The sequence below is a fragment of the Chrysemys picta genome, chromosome 11, assembly GCF_011386835.1.
Source record: "Chrysemys picta bellii isolate R12L10 chromosome 11, ASM1138683v2, whole genome shotgun sequence".
Classification (NCBI taxonomy): Eukaryota; Metazoa; Chordata; order Testudines; family Emydidae; genus Chrysemys; species Chrysemys picta.
In genome coordinates, this window is record NC_088801.1 from 63,240,185 (window position 1) to 63,261,707 (window position 21,523).

At 43.9% G+C, this 21,523-nt stretch overlaps 1 long non-coding RNA gene across 1 annotated transcript; it reads left to right on the forward strand.

Moving 5' to 3' along the window:
* The first annotated feature begins 764 nt into the window (after positions 1-764).
* On the forward strand, positions 765-7,263 carry LOC135974394 (uncharacterized). Its single transcript, XR_010591651.1, has 2 exons — positions 765-5,205; positions 5,252-7,263. It is a non-coding gene; the product is annotated as an uncharacterized LOC135974394 (long non-coding RNA).
* The last annotated feature ends 14,260 nt before the right edge of the window (positions 7,264-21,523 follow it).

Below are 21,523 nucleotides of genomic sequence, written 5' to 3' on the forward strand. Positions count from 1 at the left end.
CCAGCACCCCTGGTTCCAGGACACTGCAGCCTGAAATGACACAGCCTTGTAATCTCCACTATCTCTAATGATGAGATTTGTGAGGTAATTGACTCAAAAGAATATCTCCCCCCCCCACCCCCCACGCTGATTAGAACTCTGGCTATTTCAGCCAATTGAGGAAGGCAGCTGTAGCACTTGCATTGTCGTTCCCTAATACAATGAAGTCGGTGTAAATTACCATCATTTAAATGCGAGTGAGTTTGATCTGGACATTTTGTACTGTGACTTTCTCATAAAGGACAAAGGAACAGAGCTAGCGGAGCCATTATACAGCATGTCGTCCTCCAGCTGTAAGAGGCAGAATAAATCCGAGTTATAGACGGGGAGTAAGGCCAGAGAGTGGGAATGTCCCTTTGATACGGCCATGAAAGTGGTACTGCCACGATGCATTTCATGCAGAAGAATCTCAAAACACACTACAGACGATGGGCCAGATTGTGACTGGTGAGCAGAAGGGCGCATAGTGTTCGAGAAACTTCCACTGTTGTGCTCCCTCCCCAGAGGCTAGCCACAGCCTTGCTTCCCTGACCTCAAGGACAGCTTGTGGCTAGCACAGAGAGTGGAATTAACCTCTTCAAAGATGGTAGGGTTGGGCCCTGGGAGGGCGGGGGCCACGCAGCCCAAAGTGTGTGTTGCTCACACTCCTCCTGTGCTACTGGAAGCATTGTGACTGATGCAGCTCCTGCATCTATCTGTCCATGATAGTCCCCTCTGGGGTGAAATGTATCCACGATGGGTTTGTGAAAGTGAAATGAATTATATTAAAGAAATAGAATGAATTAAAGAATGCTGTATGTACCTTTAAGTAGAAATGAGAAATGCTGCAAGCCAGGGGGGCAGGAAAGCAGACATTAACTGCTTAACTTGCCACTTAAGGGCAATTGGTGAAGCATTAGTCTTAGATCGATAAGAGTTAACAAGGAAGCAGGATATGCATATTATGCTCCATGCATATTTTACAATTTTGCTCTCTCTGTCCCTTTGTTTAGTTTGCACCCTTTTATCTGTATAAATAAGACTGTTTGAATCTTGCATGGAGGCTCACATTATCTGAATGTATTAGCAGAGCGCTGTGCTAATAAAACAGAGTGGTCTAACAAACTATGAGTCCTGAGTCTAACTTTGACAATTTGGAGGTTCCACCGAGATGGCAACCGTCTTCACTGGGGCTGTGTGATTCCTGACCGTTTTTGTAGGACGACCGTGGTAGCCGGCACCTGGGCATTTGGCCCGAGCGGTCCTCCTCCTGAACGGAAGGGTGCACGACCACAGTGAGGTCTACGCCATCGAACCTGTTGGTTCCCACTCTGTTCTGGTAGGGATCCCGGGATCTGACATCAGGAATCTGGTCAGGTAATTATTTCTGTGTTTTGTCCGGACTGAGGACTGTTCTGTCTCTGTGTCTATCCGTCCTCCTGTGGAGTGTTTGAGTCTGGGTGCCATCTCCGTCCGGGGATCGGCCAACCAAGGGGTTCCTGTCCCCGCGGTCTGAGTGAGTGAAATCTGCACAATCGCAGCCGCACCGCACCTTGGGTAAAACCCTTGGTGTGAAAGCAAGCGCGATTGAGTCAGTAGCCTGTGGGCTCCTTTTGTGTGTTGCACCAGGCATCGCTCTGACGAACCCGAATTTCCTTCTTGTGTGATTGGTGTGTGTAAAGTCCTCCTGTATTGGTAACCAGACGTCTAAGTCGGGACAGTTCCCTAAAGGAACGCCGGCTCAGTTTTAGGAAGGGTCCGGACTCCTGTAAATTTCTGGAAAAATGGTCTAGGCTAACTCAGGGAGATCCCAAAACTCAGTGGCCACTGTTAAAACCTTGGAACAAGGACCGAGTGGACATCTTAAAACAACAAACTCGGTCAGCCTAAAACTAAATTGGCTAAAGGAGAGGTTAATTGTTTCATGCAGTGGTGGGAAGAGGCAAATCGTAGGTGGACAAAATCAAAACTCACCTCTCTCAAATATTCAAATAATAAATTAAAAGCTTTATTAAAAGCCTCCTCTCCCACCACCAGACTGAGCGCTCCCCTTCACCCTGTTCTCTGACAAAAAAAACCAACAACAACAACCCCGGATCGATCCCAACTCCCTTCATACTCCCCTCTCATTGTAAAAAGGATAAAATGCCCCTTGTTCTGTTCCCCTTCGTTGTCTGCCTCAGAAACTGATTCTTTAGTGTTCCATTACCAATTCAGCAAGGAGGGTGGGCTCCTCAACTAGCCCCCACCCTTCCTGGGCCCTTTCCTTAAGCATTTCTTTCAAAATTGTGAAATGACCACAATATCACTCACAAAAATGGTTCATTGGAAAAAGCAGGATTGGGCCCAGACAAGCAGGCAAGCAACAGATAAAGAAACTAAAAACAAAAAACAAAAAAAACCCAGGTTGGAAGCCCTAAGGGCATAGTGTCAGGAGTAAGTGCAAGTATGAACCCCTGGAACAATACTTAAAATGGTGAAATCTGAGTTGATAAAGGTATCATTTTGGGAAATAAACAAGTGATTTAAGGAAAGAGAGTGAAAAGTTAACTCTACAGAGACTGGAGAGAATTAAACAGTTAAACTTTGTGAAAATGTTAAAAAGGATCTTGTTAAAAGAATTCTTGGTTTCTTTGCAGCCATTCTAAAGGAAAAATGGGCCCTTTTCCAGAGGAATGTCTGTAAATAATCCAGGTAAAGAGACTATCTAATTAAAATCATTTGACTATGGACAATTGAGTCAAATTTGCTAAAAGAACATGGGGGGGGGGGTTCTATTGGAACTTAACTGCCCCAAATGTATAAAGGTAATGTAATCTATGTACAACTATGTAAAAACAAAGCAGTGTAAGAGGGATGTTAAGGGAGAGAAAATGTGTATGTATCTGTCTGTCTGTGGGAATATGTGAGGTTTGTAAAACTCCTGTTTTGTAAGTTTAAGATAAATTGGTTTTGTTTTGTTTATAATGCCACTAAAAATCCATTTGACTCTTTAATTCAAAGTTGCAAAACTGACAGACCTTTTTGCCAGATACAGGTAATCAGTGTTGGTTGACTTTGAGATTTGGTATTTAACCCTTAAGGGGTAACTTGATTCTTTACAAAATTTAAATGTTTTCAAATAAAGACCAAGTCATGACTGCAGCAGGACAGTCAAAATCAGAAAAATAGGGAGAGATTCTGGATTCTGTTTGTTTGTTTGTTTTTGTAACAAAATAGCAAATGAAAGCTGTAGGAAAAGAATAAAATCAGTGGCCCTCTGAAGCAACAGCAGGGGTGAGGTGCACAAAACAAAAAGAAGAAATGTTAGAAACACTGAGCCTTAAAATGGCTCTGTGTAATCAGACTGTCACTTTAATAAGGGTAAATAAAACTCTGTAAGAACAAAAGAAACAGTTACACTTATGTAAAAATTAATATGGCTAATGTTTTAAAAGTTAAAGTATAGAAGGAATGTGCAGACGTGTGCAGTGTATATTATAGAGGGGGTAAAAGAAATGCAAACGAAACATGCTACTTAATTAAAATCCTATTAGGGCTCCAAAGGAGCCACAATAGGCTGTGTGTTCTTTTTCAGATCTATGTGTGTTTTGGAAGCAAGAGTTAAAAGTAATCAAAACTCTGGTAAAAGTTAATTGTGTTCCTTTTAAGACAGAGTCTCTGAGCTCTGCTAATGGTTTTGAATCCAAAAGCCAAGCCTGTGTGGATGCAAATTATCTAACTGATAAAGGAAGTGAGAGAACTGCCAGCACAAAGAAGTTGCAGATAAAGAACATACCTGGTCAGCAAACAAATTGTCTAAATAAAAGGCACGGTATAACAAGATACCTTTAATTAAAATAAATTTAATGTTACTAAGTACCCCTGTAACAATGTATAGTGTGTATGATTTTTGAAGAAAAAAAATCCTTTATGGTAATGATGCTTTTCAGCTGTTACCTGTGAACAAACTTAAAGCTTAATACAGCAGGAAAGACATTGTAACCTTGGTCTGCTGTAAAGGGAAAACTGAGGTACACCACCTCATGGATTTAATGACTGAACAGTGGGATAATTTCCCCATAACTCTTAAAAGATAGAAGCCATTAAAACCTGGCCTGCCTATAGAACAAAAACACAGGAAAATATGGAGGTAATTCCTCTTGTTTTGCCTGCAATCAGCAAGGGTATTTGTAAAAGAAAGGAATATTTTAAGCAATAATGAATGCCACCCCAAAGGGGTAGAAAAATGTTATTTTTGTCTTTCAGGTAAAGCTAATATCAGCTACAGGACAACCTAATAAGAAACAAATAAAAGTGGGTATGCTTATCCATGCCTGTTGCTCCAAAGCCCTGTAGTAAAGACATCTCACTAGGATCCTGTGTGTGGGATAAAATGAATAATGAGACCAAAGTACTGTATAATGGGCTATGTGTATGTGTTAATTCTTGGGGGGGAAAGTGTTTTAAAAGAATGGAAGTGTTAGCAACCTTCCAATAGACAAATGTGAATGTAATGTAAGTACTGTGTTTACAAAAGATAAAAAGGTAACATAGTTCCGAAAACAAACAAAAGGGCAATGTGGGAAACCAAACCATTCATATTATACATGCAAATGGCAACATGTTAAGAATTGCCACTGCAGAAAGACATAACAGCTTACCATTGGTATAATGTATTTTCTGAATGGTCTCCCACAACTACTGGCGTACTAATGTTACTAACCCTTATTGTTTTTGATTTTAAATTGTGTGTGTTTAATTGTAACATTTAAAATGTGCTGTTGGATAAAACAAATGTATGCAAAGCTAGAGCCACAGGCCCAAATCACCTCCCAGTATTTTCTATTACGTGGACTAAATAAGAAGTGACACTGGCGATTAATAATCTTAGTGTCAAAAGGGGGATATGTAGGAGCAGGATCTTATAATGTCCCATAGGAATTAATGTATGATTTGATTTCATCCCTGTCAGCCACCCTTTTTGAATAGCAGAAAGGAATGACAGACCAGAACAATCCTTATGACTGATTATGGTCACCCTTTTGTTTTAGAATAAGTTATAATGTCTACTATGGTTTCCTATATGTATTACAAAGTAGGCCTCTAGTTAAATATACATTTCTTTGTTTTAAGGTTTAGTAAGTAAGAAACAGGATTCTCTATTGTGTCTATGTTAAGTAGATTAGAGGAACATTGAAGGCCTGGGTCTCAATGTAAATTGTCTTGGTTATTGATTGTAAAACTTAGCAAGGTTTAATTTGCAATGCCTTTTTTTGCTCCATATAAAATACTACTGTTTGTATTCTCAATCTGTGTGAATAAGGAATGTATGCATCAGGAAAAGATAAGGTGTGAAGGCCATTGTTATAGCCAGAGTCAAGGAAGAAGAAGTAAAGAGACTTAAAGGACATCAAAAAATCATCAGGTACTGCTTACTATCCAGATGGCTGTTAAACTGTCTGGCATCACAGCGTGCATGGCATCACAGCGTGCATACATGCTTCGCAGTGTAAGAAGGCACCCCCCAGCAAACCAATTACCTCAGGACCACGCAGAGTCAATTTTGACTCCAGAAAAAGACGTAGAGGAACAGCCTGCAATACCTTACCATCTACGCTCTTGTAAGGGTTGCCAGAAGCAGACGAGGACCTAAAGCAAGGCCCAAAAAGAAGCAGTAGTGAGCCTAGCGCCTGCTGCCTGGTGGATGTAAAACCGTGACTGCGGTTCCCTCAGTTGAGGTTGTCAGAACCGGAAGGGCCTTGCCTGCAACATGTGCCTCTGGTGGCGCCTGTTCCTCAGCTGCTGGTGTCTTAAGGTCTGGGGAGTCCACAATGACAATTCTTTTATCCAGCAGCAAGTGTGGATAGCTCAGACTCTTAATATTTCTAATTGCTGGGTCTGCAGCCACATCCCAGCCCACTCTCAAGCTGGTGTTCCTGTCCTGGCAATCCCACTCAATTCCCCAGACTTCACTGGAGGACCTCGTCCGTTTAACAGAACATGGAACAGTAATGACACTTGGGAAGCAGTGGGAATAAATGTATCTAAATGGAGAAGTGTGGTGGAGGGAAAAGGTCATTGGTGTTGGGTGTGTAATGGGACAGGGCTGGATCTGGGAAAAAGTCATTGCCTTCAGCATATTGTGGCCAATGGTGTATGGGATTATTCAAACAAAACTAAAGAGTGGTGGGCCGGGTATGGGGATATGAATTTTTTCTCAACCTGGGATCAAACAGAAAAATCAAGCTCATGTTCCCCCTACAGTAACCTTAGTGAAAACAATACAATCTTTCAATGCCATGCAAATAACACCACTCCTCGTAAGGAGAATTACCCTGTGCCCTTCGGAGGATATTACTCCTCCTTTGTAGGCACCTATGTGACAAATGGGTGCAACCGACCCTTCCCAGCCTTAATAGGCCATCATTGGGTTTGTGGGACCAAAGCTTATACTGTGTTACCAGCTAACTGGTCAGGTATCTGTTATCCCGCCCGACTCTTCCCACAATTCTGAGTGCTAGGGTCCTTCCCACGAGAACGCCTCCGTAATTTCAGGCGAAGAAGAAGGGACTTATCAGATGCCCAATGGTATGTAAATAACATAAGCCCCTTGACCTGGGAAGAGGCCATTGGCAGTTCCCTTATCCCACTTGGGGGAGTAATACACCATGCAAAAAGGCTCCTAAGGTTACAAGCAGTAGTTGAAATAATGGCAAATGAAACCGGAGAGAGTTTAAAGACCCTGGCCAAAGAAACAGGGGTGATCCGACAGATGGCCCTCCAAAACCGTCAGGCATTGGACATAGTGCTGGCGGCCAAAGGAGGGACCTGTGCTCTCATTGGAAAGAATGTTGTGTGTTCATACCTGACGACACCAATGAGGTAATAGATCGTGCTAGTCACTTAGAACAAATTGCATATCTTCCCCATGAAGAGCCAAGTTCTTTATGGAAGTGGCTAAGTAACCTATTCAGTTTCTCTGGCACAGGAAACTGGTTGTTTCAGGGAGCCCTGACTATCCTGTTTGGAATCCTAATGATTTTTGTATGTTTTCAGTTAATCTCCTGTTGTATCCAGAATTGTGTAAGGTATGCCACCCAGGTGACTACCCCGAAACAGAGTGCTAATATGATGATGTTAAATATCATTGATGAACGAAGAGATAAAGAACTATTAATATGTGGAACCCAGTAATTGTTGGTCTTTGCGTAAGCTTGACCAAAAGGAGGGATTGTGAAAGTGAAATGAATTATATTAAAGAAATAGAATGAATTAAAGAATGCTGTATGTACCTTTAAGTAGAAATGAGAAATGCTGCAAGCCAGGGGGGCAGGAAAGCAGACATTAACTGCTTAACTTGCCACTTAAGGGCAATTGGTGAAGCATTAGTCTTAGATCGATAAGAGTTAACAAGGAAGCAGGATATGCATATTATGCTCCATGCATATTTTACAATTTTGCTCTCTCTGTCCCTTTGTTTAGTTTGCACCCTTTTATCTGTATAAATAAGACTGTTTGAATCTTGCATGGAGGCTCACATTATCTGAATGTATTAGCAGAGCGCTGTGCTAATAAAACAGAGTGGTCTGACAAACTATGAGTCCTGAGTCTAACTTTGACAGGTTAACAAACAGGGTAGTGACCCAGCATAATGGCTTCAAGGCAGGAAATTCATCTCTCCACCTGACATTACAAGATGAATTTAGGATGTGCAGAATGTACTTAGCTGCAATGTCTTAGCCAGATTCCACTTTGGGTAACTCCCGCATCCTTAGCCAATTGGTCTCATCGTTTGGAGTAGAATCACTCCAGGGAAGTGATTTCAGAAAAAATTGGGGGTGGGGAAGGGTGAAAAGTTCGGTGAGCATATAGAACGTTCTATGTGATTATTTTCTATCCTGCAAAGTCAGGGGGAGAAGGGGATGGAGGGAGGAAGTGGAGCATACTGACCAATGGAAAGTCTGGGGGTTGGGCAAAGCAAGGTCGGGGGAGGCAACTGTCCCCCCTTGCTCCAAAGTAGATGACACCCTTGAATCATGAAGCTATTCTGAAGCAGCCCTATTGAAACAACTCTTCATGGTTTAGTCTTTCTTCACTCTCTCTGATGACAAATGGTCTCTTAAACTTTGCTGGTCAGGCCCTATGGTGAATACTAGTTTTTCCAGAGAGCTGCAGAATCATTTAAACCCTCCCATGTCATTTTTACTATTCCCTGGCATCTAATGATTTGCCTTAATTAGTTATCTGACTGGAGGCAGTTCCATGTGTGATGGATCAGAAAAATCACTATAATGAAGATCTCCCTTTTAATCTAAAAGGAGCATGATCTGATATTAGAAACTACAGTCTTCATAAAGCCCCCCATCTGTAAAGCAATTTCAGACTCAGTTGAGGACTATTTCTGCAAACTCAGAATTTAGTCTGCAAATGATTTCTCATAATTTAGTGATCTACCATAATCTAACACATTGTCCCCATCTTCACTAAAGTCTGTGTATAATTGGAAATGCCAAGTACAGTATTTTAAAATTCCCCAAAGCCAGATTGATCAGCCATACACATTTGATTGATATTGAAAATCCCATAATATGTCTTCAGTCAACTCCAGAAGCTGATGAGTGGCCATGAGAATGAGGAAGATGGATGAGAACTGTCCAGTTCTGGTTCATAGCAGCCAGATTGCTGAAGAGAGAAGATATATGGGTCTAGCTGTGCTTGTACTCCTTGGCCCCAGTGTTCTGGGCTGGCCAAGCTGTGCTCAATGCCAGACCTGAAGGGGAAGAGGGGGCAAATGTAGGTGTACATCAATCTTGCTCTCCCTGATTGATTCTGATGACAGCTGGGGACTAACACAACTTATGGTAACTGTCAAAACCAGAGAAAAACAGCCGTGTTAGCCATGGGTTTCTATCGCACCCAAAGGACAGGTTATGAATAGAGTCACCACACTTAGAAGTTAAAGAAGCCATGTAGAAGGTGGCCATAAACAAATGTCGTCATCTTCTAGTCTTAGTTCAATCTATGTGGGTCCAGCTCCTCGAGTCCTTCTCCATCGCAGTCTGTTTTGAAGGAATTCCTTGGAAACGCCACAGCTAATCCAATCCTTTTATATCCATCCCTCTAATTTTGGGTCTTCCAATTCTTCTCTTAACCTCAACTTCTAAATTTAACACAGTTTCCTATACGTTGTTCCCATCTTCTTTTCATGTGCCCATCTAAGCCTGGATTCTCTCCGTTTGTCTATAATCAATACCACTTTCACACTTCCCATAACTTGTTTGTTCCAAACATGGTCCATCTCCATGACTCCATGTATCTTAACATTGTCATTTCCACTGTATTCCAGATCCTGCTCTTGCCTCTTCCTCAGGGCCCAGCATTCAGAGCCGTACAAAAGTACAGGCCTAATGATTGTCTTGTAGATCTTTGCCTACCAAATGGAAAAGTTTCTCCTATTTCAGATCACTCCCCTCGCTTCTCTCTGTGTAGTCCAGGCCTTTCCTCTTCTGTTTATAAGTTTATTGTTGAGTTCACCATTATCCTGTGCTGTAGAACCCAGGTACTTGAACTTCTGTACCTTTGGTAGTGGCTGCCTTCCAACTTAGTCTAGTTGTCTTCCTGCAAGGTATTCGTAATCTACAGACCGTATGCTCTGTTTAATTTCTGCTGATTTTTCGTGCCATTTTTCTCTCTCTCTCTCTCTAAATCTTCTTCCACTTCCTCTTTGCTCTTCCCCACAAGCTGTAAAAAGCATGCATCAGCATGTCACTCTCTGGACACTTTCTTTAGGTGCATGGTTCACCAAAGGGGCTTAGGGCTGAGCCCTGATATACTCCGTCTCTTACTAGAGACTGTTCAGTTTCCCCACATGGCCTTCTAACTGTGGTAACAGCACCCTCCTACACATCCTGGATTAGTCTGAGATCATCTTCAGGTATCTGTTTCAGTCTCAGACACCACCAGGTCATAATCAAATGCATTCTAGTGAAACACAAAGGAGTCCTATTAAAATCCATGCACATCAGTCACTATGACATGAAGCACACAGCACCTGAATTAATCTGACTGCCACCTTGTGGATGCCCGTCAAGGTAACTTCGCATGCAGGCTATAGAAATAAATCTAAAAGCAAGTTATCTTGGAGACCAGAGCTCATGCCATCGCCAACCTTAGAAAGATGGTTTGCTGGAACATTTTAATGAAACACTTAAAATTGTGTTAAGACAGCCTATTGCTAATGAGGTATAAGAATGGGACAAATAGTATCTTTTTATTTAGCCTAAGGATCAACTGGTTTCCCATCTTTGGGTTGCCATTAAGTCACCAAAATGCCGTTTCTCAGAAGCCAGGACATTCATAAGGAAGCATAGAACATAATTCCACAGTTTTCCTGTAGATGGTTAACTTGTGTAATGCAAATATATTTAACAGGAGAATTAAAAATACAGATTTTATTTGTTATGCTTCAAAATAACTTTAAAAAACCGAAGGCAAGTTTTAACGTAAATAAAAAGAGGGGGAGGAAAAGCAGTATTCTATAATAGTAACACCCCAAGAGATGAGGGCCCTATTGTGCTAGGTACTGGGCAGACAGACAGCAAATCAGAATCCCTGCTGTGGAAAACTTACAATCTCAATCAACAAGACGGACAAATGATGGGAGGACAAACCGAGGCACAGAGCCCCAGGTCAGTAATAAAATGTATTCTTAACTCCAACTGGTATTCAGCTAAGGCCCTGAAGTGTGAGGCTTGATCCCTCTGATAGTGTTGTCCTAGCTAGTGTCACTGAAAACGCCACTCTTATGCATATAACTGTCTAGTCCCTGCTTGAATTTTCCTAAGCTGTTTACCTCGCTCCTGCAACTGCGAGATACCAGTTAATGACATGCTGGGTAAAAATGATGATCCGTTTTATCTCCTGCAAATGTGTTCACTGCATGTGATCCCTTTGGCTTGTCTTATTGGGAGAGGTAAATAGCATTGCTGGAGAGCTTGTTTTAAACCATTTGTTATTATCGGCTCTCTTGTTTTTTCTCTTCAGCAAACCAAATAGTTCCGGTCTTCTAGTGAGAAATTTCCCATAGCGCTAATCATTTTGAGTGAGTGATCCAGTGAAGCTTTTCTATTATGATTATCTTCCTTGCGATGACGTGAGTAAAACTGAACATAATGTTCAAGGTGAGGATGTATCAGTGACTGATATAGTGGCATAGTATATAGTTTCCCACATTCCCACATAGTTTCCCACATTCCTATTAAATCCTAAGAACCTTTTCTTCTTCTTTGATCACTGCTGGACAGGCACTGATGTCTTCATAAAGTTGACCAAAGATGTTTTTCTTGAGAGCTGCCAACTAATTTAGAATCCAGTTGACTGCATTAGTAGTTTACAGACGCTCCCCGACTTACACAAGTGTTCCATTCTGGAACGCCTCGCGTAACTTGAATTTTGGGTAAGTCAGAAACGTATCTCCGCCCATTAGGCCAACCTCTCACCCCCCCAAAAAACACCCCCCCCCCAAAAAAAAACCCAACCCCCCCCTCCTGTTTCTGGCTTACGGAACTTTTTCCGTAAGCTTGGATTTGCGTACGTCGGGTTTACGTAACTTGGGGAGCGTCTGTATAATGTTCCTTCCAATGTATAGAACCTTATGCTTGAATTTCATCTGTTGTAGTGTTAGTCAGTAACCCTGTGCCTTTTGCAATCCTTCATACCTCCCCTAGTCTTCATAGAATCATAGAATACCAGGGTTTGAAGGAACCTCAGGAGGTCATGTAGTCCAACCCCCTGCTCAAAGCAGGACCAATTCCCAGCCAGATTTTTGCCTCAGATCCCCTAAATGCCCCCCCCCTCCCAAGGATTGAATTCACAACCCTGGGTTTAGCAGGCCAATGCTCAAACCACTGAGCTATCCCCCTAGTTTTGACTAACTCAATCATTACACAAAATAAAACTATTTCCCCATGTTTATTCCCCCCCACCACTGTTCCTCACACCTTCTTGTTAACTGCTGCAAATGGATCATTTTGATTACTGCTACAAAAAGTTTTTTTCTCTCCTGCTGGTAATAGCTCACCTTAACTGATCACTCTTGTTAGAGTGTGTATGGTAACACCCGTTGTTTCATGTTCTGTGTATGTGTGTGTGTGTGTGTATGTATGTATGTGTAATATATAATGTCTTCCTACTGTATTTTCCACTGCATGCATCCAATGAAGTGGGCTGTAGCCCATGAAAGCTTATGCTCAAATAAATTTGTTAGTCTCTAAGGTGCCACAAGTACTCCTGTTCTTTTTGCCAATCCCTACAGGATTCCACACCACTTCCCTGGGGAAACTATAGTCCACTGGCTCACTTCCTTTAGCACTGATGGGATAAAATCACACCATTAGAACGCATTCTGCAAGCAGCACTGTCATTTTCACGATATGTGGGAGGCAAATTGTATTGGTGGAACCCATTTTTTTTGGGTGCAAAAAAACCTCACTGAATTCCATCAATAAACACTATTATTTATATCCTGAGACTGTAATAACAAGCTTAGTTTTTGGAGATTAGTGGGCTAAAACATAGAACCCAATCCCGCAAGGTGCAGAGAGCTTTTGTGGTCATTAGGAGCAAGAAGGAGCTCAGCAGTGCATGTGGCAGGAGGTGCTCGGCTCTTAGAGAGCTTCTTGGAAATGAGATCTTATGCCAGTGTAAGGCCATTGACTTCAAAGTGTTTCTTCTGCTTTATGCTGGAGAGCGTGAGATGGGGAAAAAAATCTGGCCTTTTGCCTTGAGTCTTACCCAAAATGGCAAGAGTGAAACAGTGACTCGCCATCTGAAATCTCTGAGAACACATGATCAATGTCTTACAGACCATGGTCCACAATATACGAATACAAAATAAGAATAAAACAAGTCAAAGCTTTTTCATGGTTTGGGGATTCTGAGCATGTTATAACAAGCCCAAAGTGTCTACAGTCAAATGGTCTAGCACAGTGGTTCTCAGTCTTTTCCATACCAGGATCCCACCGCTAACCCCGTCTCCCCCTCTGAGCTTACCAGAACTCTCCTCCCTCATTTGTAATATGGGATCGGACCCCCTGACACCTGCTTGCAACTTCCCTGGGGGCCATGACCCACAGCTTGAAAATCCCTGGTCTATTACAATGTACAATGTTCAAACTATCACAATTATACTTAAATCTAAGAAGGACACTTAGGATCTTCAGGTGGCTGTGCTTGTGTACAGACAACCCCTCAGAGACTATCCCATCCTCAATTGTGAATGGATAGGTGTCTGAAAACCAAATTGCCAATTGCAACTAGTTCATTCAATTGACACAACAGTGATTCTGTGAAGGAACTGATGGCTTGTGCAGAGGTGTAGAAGAGCTATTAGAATAAAGACAGCAAAGTAATTCATTCCCTCTGCTTGAAAGCTGGTGACTAGTTCAGAGTATGGCACAGAGTGATTGTCAGGAGATGACTACTATATTTTATACAGAGTAATTACCTAATGGAACATGAGTTCAGAAAGAATGAGAAAGACATCTTGAAGGTTCCATTAGACAGTGGGAAGCATGCAGCTGAAATAACCTCTATCGTGGAATACACTGAGTTAGATACTGCATCACAAGGAAAAGAGACATTCTTATGCATAAGCACTGTTTTCCCCAGGAATTGAAATTAAGGGGGGAACGTGTTTGAATTTACAGGGGGGTGAGAACCGATAAAGGGTGAGACTGTGAAGGTGGGCTGTATGGCACCAAAGTAAAAACTAAATATTTCATGACCGCTTTATTAGATTGAACTCATGTATTAAAATCATCACAAATTAAAGTTGACTACTCCAGCCTACTATGAAGCACGACATATACATCTTTCTTATTGTAATTTTGCACAACTCTGTTAATGAACTTCTCGAATGCAGTGTGTTCATCTTTGGTGGGCTCTCGTGTGTCCGACACTTCCAGTCTTTCATGTGTTCATGATCAGGCAGAAGGCATCGACTTTCAGAACACAAAATTCTATTCAGTGAGGAAAAAGAACACAGCTGTAGTTTTTATGACTGGGAGTAGCAAGAGATGAATTCCTACTTCTTTCATCCCAGGAAACATAAAAGATTACAAGACAAATGCAATGCTCTGTGATATAACTCAAGCAGTTCTTTGGTTGTTGTAAACACCTAGCACAACCAAGTAACCAGAAGACCTTTTAAAAACTGATGGTGCTAAGATGTGTGGGCAAATTACTGCCTTTATTAATCTTGCTATTTATTTTCTTGTGTCTCTTTGTAAGATACAGAATACGCAAACCTCAATGGAAATGTCACTCCAGAAACAACTAAGACTTTGTTATAATTATTTGATTTTTCAAATGGGAGATTATTTATAATGCTTGTCGTTGTTCATAAAGCGACACAACGCAGACTGAGTATGAGGATTCTACTCCGGATTCTATTCCTACTCCATTGCCAGTAGATATTGTTATGGGTTGGGTATAACCTCCACACCGCCCCCTTTCATTTAAGATAATGGTAAGCAGCAGTCAAGCTCCTTTATGGAACCAGAAAGCTGAAACAATGGTGGCCTCCACCCCAAACACAGGCACATCACTGCCCAAAACAAAGGTACATGTGGGCGGAGGCTTTTGCTATTTACTGTTTGACCTTGTGAGTGTTTGTAGAAGAGAGGCAGAAAGATGAGAGAAGACAGAAATTAAGCACTAGACCTAGCCTGAACAAGTACTGGGAGACTGGCGCTTAGAAAAGCCTGGAGACAGAGATTTTTTGGGCTGAGTGCTGGCGGAAAGAGGCTTGGAGCTGTGAGCAAAGAAACTGTTTCTTGCTGCTTGGTTGCTTCTGTTTCCATGGAAACAGGACTTGGTATATTTTTAGTAAATAAATGGGATTGCATCAGAGAAAAAACAGGTCCCACCATCTATTTCTCCTTCTAATGGAAACAACTGGCAACACACGGAATTTGGCTAACGACTCAGGTCAAAACGGGGTAACGATATCACTGAAGCCAAGAGCTTAGCTTGTTTCAGAAAGGCTTGGATAGGAAAAGAATATCCGGAGCTATCGGGATTGAAAACACAACTCAAGAGCTTTGGAAGGGATATAAACTCTAAAGTTCAGGGCACAATCAGCCCCTCACTAACGCGGGGCGAGGAAGGAACTTTCCCCGACAGCAGGTTACGATAACTACCTAGTGCAGGGTTTCTCATACCTCTCTCAAGAGGAGCAGGTGCTAACCGCTGTTGGAGATTAGCTGCACTGCATCAGATCAGCAACACTTCTAATCCCATATCCTATGTTCTACTATGCTATGAAGTTGCTACAAGAGCTTGCTGGTGTGGGTCAGTGTTGCTTTATTTGCTGCAAAACTCAAATGCCGCATAATAAAAGGCAGAGCTGTGTAGCTGCCTTCTGGTAGCAGAACTGAGTCCTTGCTGGATTATTTATTTAACTACAGATTTGTTTACTGTTCTTTTCTTTCCCTCTCCCTCTGCAGGGATCTTGCAGAACCAGATGCTCCAACTTTTATGCCCTGCTTTTTCCCTGGTTTCAATAGTTTAGAGCCTAGAGGAACAAGAAGGAAGGGAAAAGCGTTGTCCTTGTATTTTTTATTTTTCCTTGCAATGTTTCTTGGCTTTTTTTTTACACTGCAAAGGAAGGTTAACAGGGTATTTTTTGATCACTGGTGCTGCACATTTTGACATGTCCATAACTCATGGTTGTGCTGTCGTGCTGCTTGCCCTGTCCTGTCTGTCTGATTTGCCATTTTCCTACACTTTGAAACAGAAGTCCCTAATTGTATATCTTCTTCAGTATCAGCTGTGGCATTTTGACACAGAGGACTGGTGATTTATGTCTTTTGGGCACTTTGCAGCACTTTTTCTCAAATGGATTTGCAGAGAAACTAACAAATGATTTCTTGCAATTGCAATAGACCAATCTCGCCTGATGAGAGACAAAACATTCTCTTGCATCTATGTAAGCATAAAGCTGTCGCACTTGTACCTGCCAGCAGGGCTGGTGCAAGGATATTTTGCGCCCTACGCGAAACTTCCACCTTACGCGCGCGCACACACACACACACACACACACACCCCCACCCACCCACCCACCCACCCACCCACCCCTGGTAACATCAGTTCATTGAGGGGCAAATCCCAATGAGTCTTTATAGACCCCAGGGGCCAGCCGTGCCCAGGGGCTGCTCCCCAGACCAGGTTCCCCCCTCCCCGCCCCCTGAACTCTCCTGGAGGGTGCACAGTCCCCCTGTGAGCTCTCCCCTCCCCACCCCACCCCGGCAGCCCTCACCCCGAGTCCACTCAGTGGCTTTGCCAGGCTTGGGCTGCTGCAGCAGCTAGGCAGGGAGGAGCTGCTTTCTGGGGGCTCCTGCAGCAGATGCATGTGGGCAGAGGCCCCCGTGCACCCCCTCGGCTTCCCCTTCACCGCGCTAGGGCTCTGCAGCTCCTGGGAGTGTGAGCCGCCGCTGCCCCTCCCCCTCCCGGAGCAGTCTCAGGGCCCCATGCCCCGGCAGCGGGTCACATGCCCGAGAGCTGCAGAGCCCAAGCGTGGCAAGGGGAGAGCTGGGGGGCGCATGGGGCCTCTGCCCGCATGCATCTGCTGCAGTCTACAGGGGCCCCCTGGGGGGGCACCAGGCCACAGCCTGGGCGGAGGGGTGGGGGCTGCAGCTGCTCCCCGCTAGCGCCGCCGCCGCCTTTGCAGGGCTCCTGCCCCCCTGCGCTGCGCCGGCTCCTCCATGGCTGGGGCTCGCTGCCCACGCAAGCCCTGTGCAGTATTATGAAACTGGTGCCCCTATGCCCGACGGCAGCCTGAGCTTGCAGCCCGGCGGGGCGGAGGGACAAGGCAGAAAGAATAACAAGACGCCCGGCCCGCCTCACGGTGGTGGAGAGTCACAGTTCCCCCGCAGAGACCCCTGTAACCCTCTCCCTCACGCAGAATGGACATGCAGAAGGTACCTAATTAAAAGCACTAAACTTGGGAATAAACAATGTCAGTCACAGGTTTTTTGATATGCCCTGAAGTTTGTCAGACATTTATTTGCAAAAACTTTGTAGTAAGGGCGAGTCAGCTGTCTTGCTGAATACAACATTAAATATTATGGGATACATGATGCAGCTCTTCTCTGTTTTACATTTTCTTAATCAGTATTTCTAAGCTGATTTTATATTTTAAATGTACACTTAAGCCTTCATAAAGTAATCATTCCAGATAACTACATATTTAACTCACTGAAACAGACATTATTTTAAATTAATCAGGCACAGAGGTTTAGTGTGTTCATAACAATGTTCATTGCTTTTAGCAAAAGGGAACATTCATTTACTGTGTGTGATCTCCATAACAATACACATGTTTATGAAATTTCACCAACTTTAAAAAATATAGGCGTACTTGTGGCACCTTAGAGATTAACAAATTTTTTCGCAGTTTCTTTGAGAATGTGTGACACAGTCTCTCAGCATAGTCTGTGTGATATGTAGATTGTAATGGATTTTTTACCTTTAGTCCTTTTGGTATGATGTCCATATTTAAAAAATATGTTTCCAAAGATTTTAGGCATAACAAAGGATTTTATCTCTTACTAAGACTGATTTTGCTTAAAACTAGTTCATCAGATAGTCAGAAGTAAAGAAAGGGAAACTCTGTCCAGCTATCTGGAAGCAAAGGGGTGTTGCGTCCTTCAATGGACGGGGGGAGGAGGGGGGTGAAGGGAGAAATGGATGGACAGAAAAGACAGGAAGACTTTGGAAGTAAGTTTTTTTACTATAGTAATTAAAATGTGTATTTTAGATAAGGATGGTCTTTTGAAGAATTTATTTAAAAAAACATATGTTTGAAGATCCAAGCATTTAAGGCTAAAGATGATTGTGCATCTAAAAATCTGTGCAAGGATTTTTTAGAGATGTGATTTTATAATCGTCACCAACTCACTAATGAAATATTTTTAAAGCAAATTTTAAACTAAGGTCCTGTAGACTGACATGTTCTGAGTAAATATGACAGTCATGCACAACTGTTTTTGTCAGTTCATTCAGAAACTGACAGTAGATACCTGCGGGTTGGCAAATGCCTGTTAAATGACTTCATTACCCCTTGAATGGCTCTTTAACAGTTTCAGTGTTGTGCTAATAGGTCTGGCAGGCTGGAGACTGTTTCTCTTTTAACTACTAGATCCCCTTCCCAGGAAGGCTCAGAGCCTGCAGGAAGGGTCAGAACAGAGATAGGAAAACCAGGAAGGTGGACACTAAGACCCAGTGGTGCCCCAAATTTTCAGGTGCCCTACCCAGCTGCCTATGCCTGGGGACGGCCCCGGGTGCCCCCAACCACTTGCCGCCCGAGGCCACTGCCTAGTTGGCCTAGTGGTTGCACCGGCCCTGCCTGCCAGTATTCTACCCTCCGTCTCAGCAGAGCAGACGGTTATTTATCCATAAATCAGTTAAAATGAAGGGCAGGCATTTGTTGGGGGTTGCCCTGTGGATTTTCAGACAGGTCCTAGCCCTGGAGCCCAATTGCAGGTGCTGGTCTTTAACGATGTATTTCCTCAGACAACAGGAATGAGATGGTGTGAAAAACTCAGCTCAGTGCCCTGTACCCAGATCCTCAAAGGCCCTAGAAAATGATAGAGATTTTGGTCCAGACCCTCAAAGGCATTTAGGCTCCAACTTCCATGGAAGTTAGGCATCAAAAGACCTTTGGGGGTCTGGGCCATTGTAAAAAGGGGCTCTGATCCTGCAAACCCTTCCTACTGCAGGTAGCGTGTCCGTCTGGGAGCAGTTCCACTGTCTTCAGGCCTTGGTAGTAAGGGTTTTCAGGACTGGGTTGTATGTTCTAGATCAGGGGTGGGAAAACTACGGCCTGCGGGCCACATCTGGCCAATTAGACCTTTTGATCTGGCCCTCAGTTCCCTCCGGGGAGTGGGGTTGGGGGCTTGTCCCGCTCCGGTGCTCCAGCCAGGGAGTGGGGCAGGGGGCTTGCCCCGCTCCGTGCGGCTCCCAGGAAGCAGCTGGTATGATCCCCCTCCGGCGCCTATGTAGTATGTGGAGGCGTGGTCAGGCGGCTCTGTGCGTTGCCCTGTGTGCAGGCACCACTCCCACAGTTCCCATTGGCCGCGGTTCCCAGCCAATGGGAGCTGCAGAGGTGGCGCCTGTGGATGGGGCAGTGTGCAGAGCCGCGTGGCCGTGCCTTGGAGCTGGAGGGGGGACATGCTTCCAGGAGCTGCTTGCAGTAAGCGCCGCCTGGAGCCTGTACCCCTGAGCACCCCCTGCACCCCAATCCCCTGCCCCATCCCTGATCCCCCCTCCAAACCCATTGGTCCCAGCCCGGAGCCCCCTCCTCCACCCTAAACCCCTCATCCTGAGCCCACACCCCCAGCCAGAGCCATCACCCCCTCCCGCACCCCTACCCCCAATTTCGTGAGCATTCATGGCCCACCATACAATTTCCATACCCCGATGTGGCCAAAAAGTTTGCCCACCCCTGTTCTAGACACACTCCATCTGAGGTATGAAAGGTGTCTGTATTTATTACAGGGTGGGTCTGGCTCAGCTAATTGTATTGCTGAAATGAAAAGGGACAATCTCCGCTACCTCCAGATCCTCTCTTTTTGTTCAGAGTGGGGCTGTACTCCTGCTCTTCAAAATCTCACACTTGGTGCTTATTGAAAGTGGCAGACTGACCATTATAGGAACTGAAATATTGTATACATTGGACAGGTAAAACACGAGCCGTGTCAGGGCAAGAACCCTCAGCACTACCCCATCCATGTATCTCCACCCCGCTGCTTTGAAGAAGCCACTTCTAGGACTGAAAGGATTCTATCCCCATTACTGATACACCCCCTTTCCCACTCTCCACCCACGCCAGACATCAGTTTTGTTTCTAACAGGAGCTCTTCTGAAGACGGTGGCTATCTTTAGAATTTGCAAAAGGCTTTTTTGTGGAGCTGGAGTTTCTGCAAGCTAGGAAGAACGACAGAGATGTTCAGGAGACACCAGCAGTCACAACAGACTTTGGGAGCACTTACTTCCGCTCGACAGACCTCATTGTATTCCTGTGCCGAACAGTGAAAACAGAGTGGAGACGCACACGAGTTATGAAGGTAGCTGGAGCAGCTGTGAAAACATCACGTGTGCAGCTCTGGAACTAAAGAACTCTGTGGACTACTCCTCAAAAGTCACCTTTCAAACACGTCCTCGCTGGTTGATATTTCTGGTAAGGTTAGAGTGACATATTCCCATGGTTAGGGCTAGCGGTCTCGAGGGAGGAGGCCTCTTGCTTTAGGTTGTTTCAGCCGACTGTACTTAGTGAAGAAGATTCAAGTGTTTGTTGAGCCAGTACCTGAACTATCACATCAGGAAGGTGTGGCTTGGGGGGCCAGAGCCGATCTGATGCAGGATCGAGATAATGGGTGTGTACACTGCAAATGAAGGTGTCATTGTAGCTAGGGTAGGCACTCTATGCTAGCTTTAATTTAGCTAGTGCAGGGAACAATAGCAGTGAAGACATGGCAACACAGGCGTCCATGCGGGCTAGCAACCCACGTACAAGCCTGTAAGTACTCAGGTTGCCAGTCCATGCCACCACATCTTCACTGTTGCTATTACTTATACTAGCTAGGTTAAATCTAGCATGGGTATGCCTACATGTGCTACCACTACACCTTAATTTGAGATGGAGATGTGCCCGATTGCCGCTCTATTCTGCCATTGTTCCTTCTGTCTCCTTTCTTGTTCTTCTTCGTCTCTGTCTTGTGCTCTTGCTCTGTCTCAGGTCATTTCCCCCAAAGTTGCTCGTTTTTCAATAGAGTGTTTTAAAACAATGTAGCGTAGTAATATAGTCAGTAAAAGGAAGCTGCTGTTTAACTTGGCTCTTAACGTAATTACCGTTAGGCAAATGTCTCTGGTGATTCTGATAGCCACTTAGTTGCATAATTCCTTCCAAAGCCACAATCCTCAATTATCCCTGCAATCATATTTTTTTTCCTCTGTGTAATTATTTGTTTGCATACTAGTCTAGCGGAAGCAGTGTTGACAATGAAATGTATTGCCTGTCTGCACTCAGAACTACTAAGTAAACATTCCAGTAACTGTAAAGGCTAGAATTCGAACTCCATTATTTAAACAAAGTGAACAAGGCAGATGATCTGGGTTGGATGAACCTCTTCTCAGGTGTGAAGACCTTCCCCCGCACCCCTTTCTAGCCCATTTTTAAGGATTTGGATAAAGCTGAGGCTAGGTGAATTACTTAGGAATACAAAAATAATTGTTCACTCTTCATAGATTTTTAAGGCCAGAAGGGACCATTATGATCATCTAGTCTGACCTACTGTATAAATAACACAGGCCAGAGAACCTCAGCCAGGAATTCCTGGATCAACTCCGCAAAAAGAAGAACAGGAGTACTTGTGGCACCTTAGAGACTAACAAATTTATTAGAGCATAAGCTTTCGTGGACTACAGCCCACTTCTTCAGATGCATGTCCGTGGGCTGTAGTCC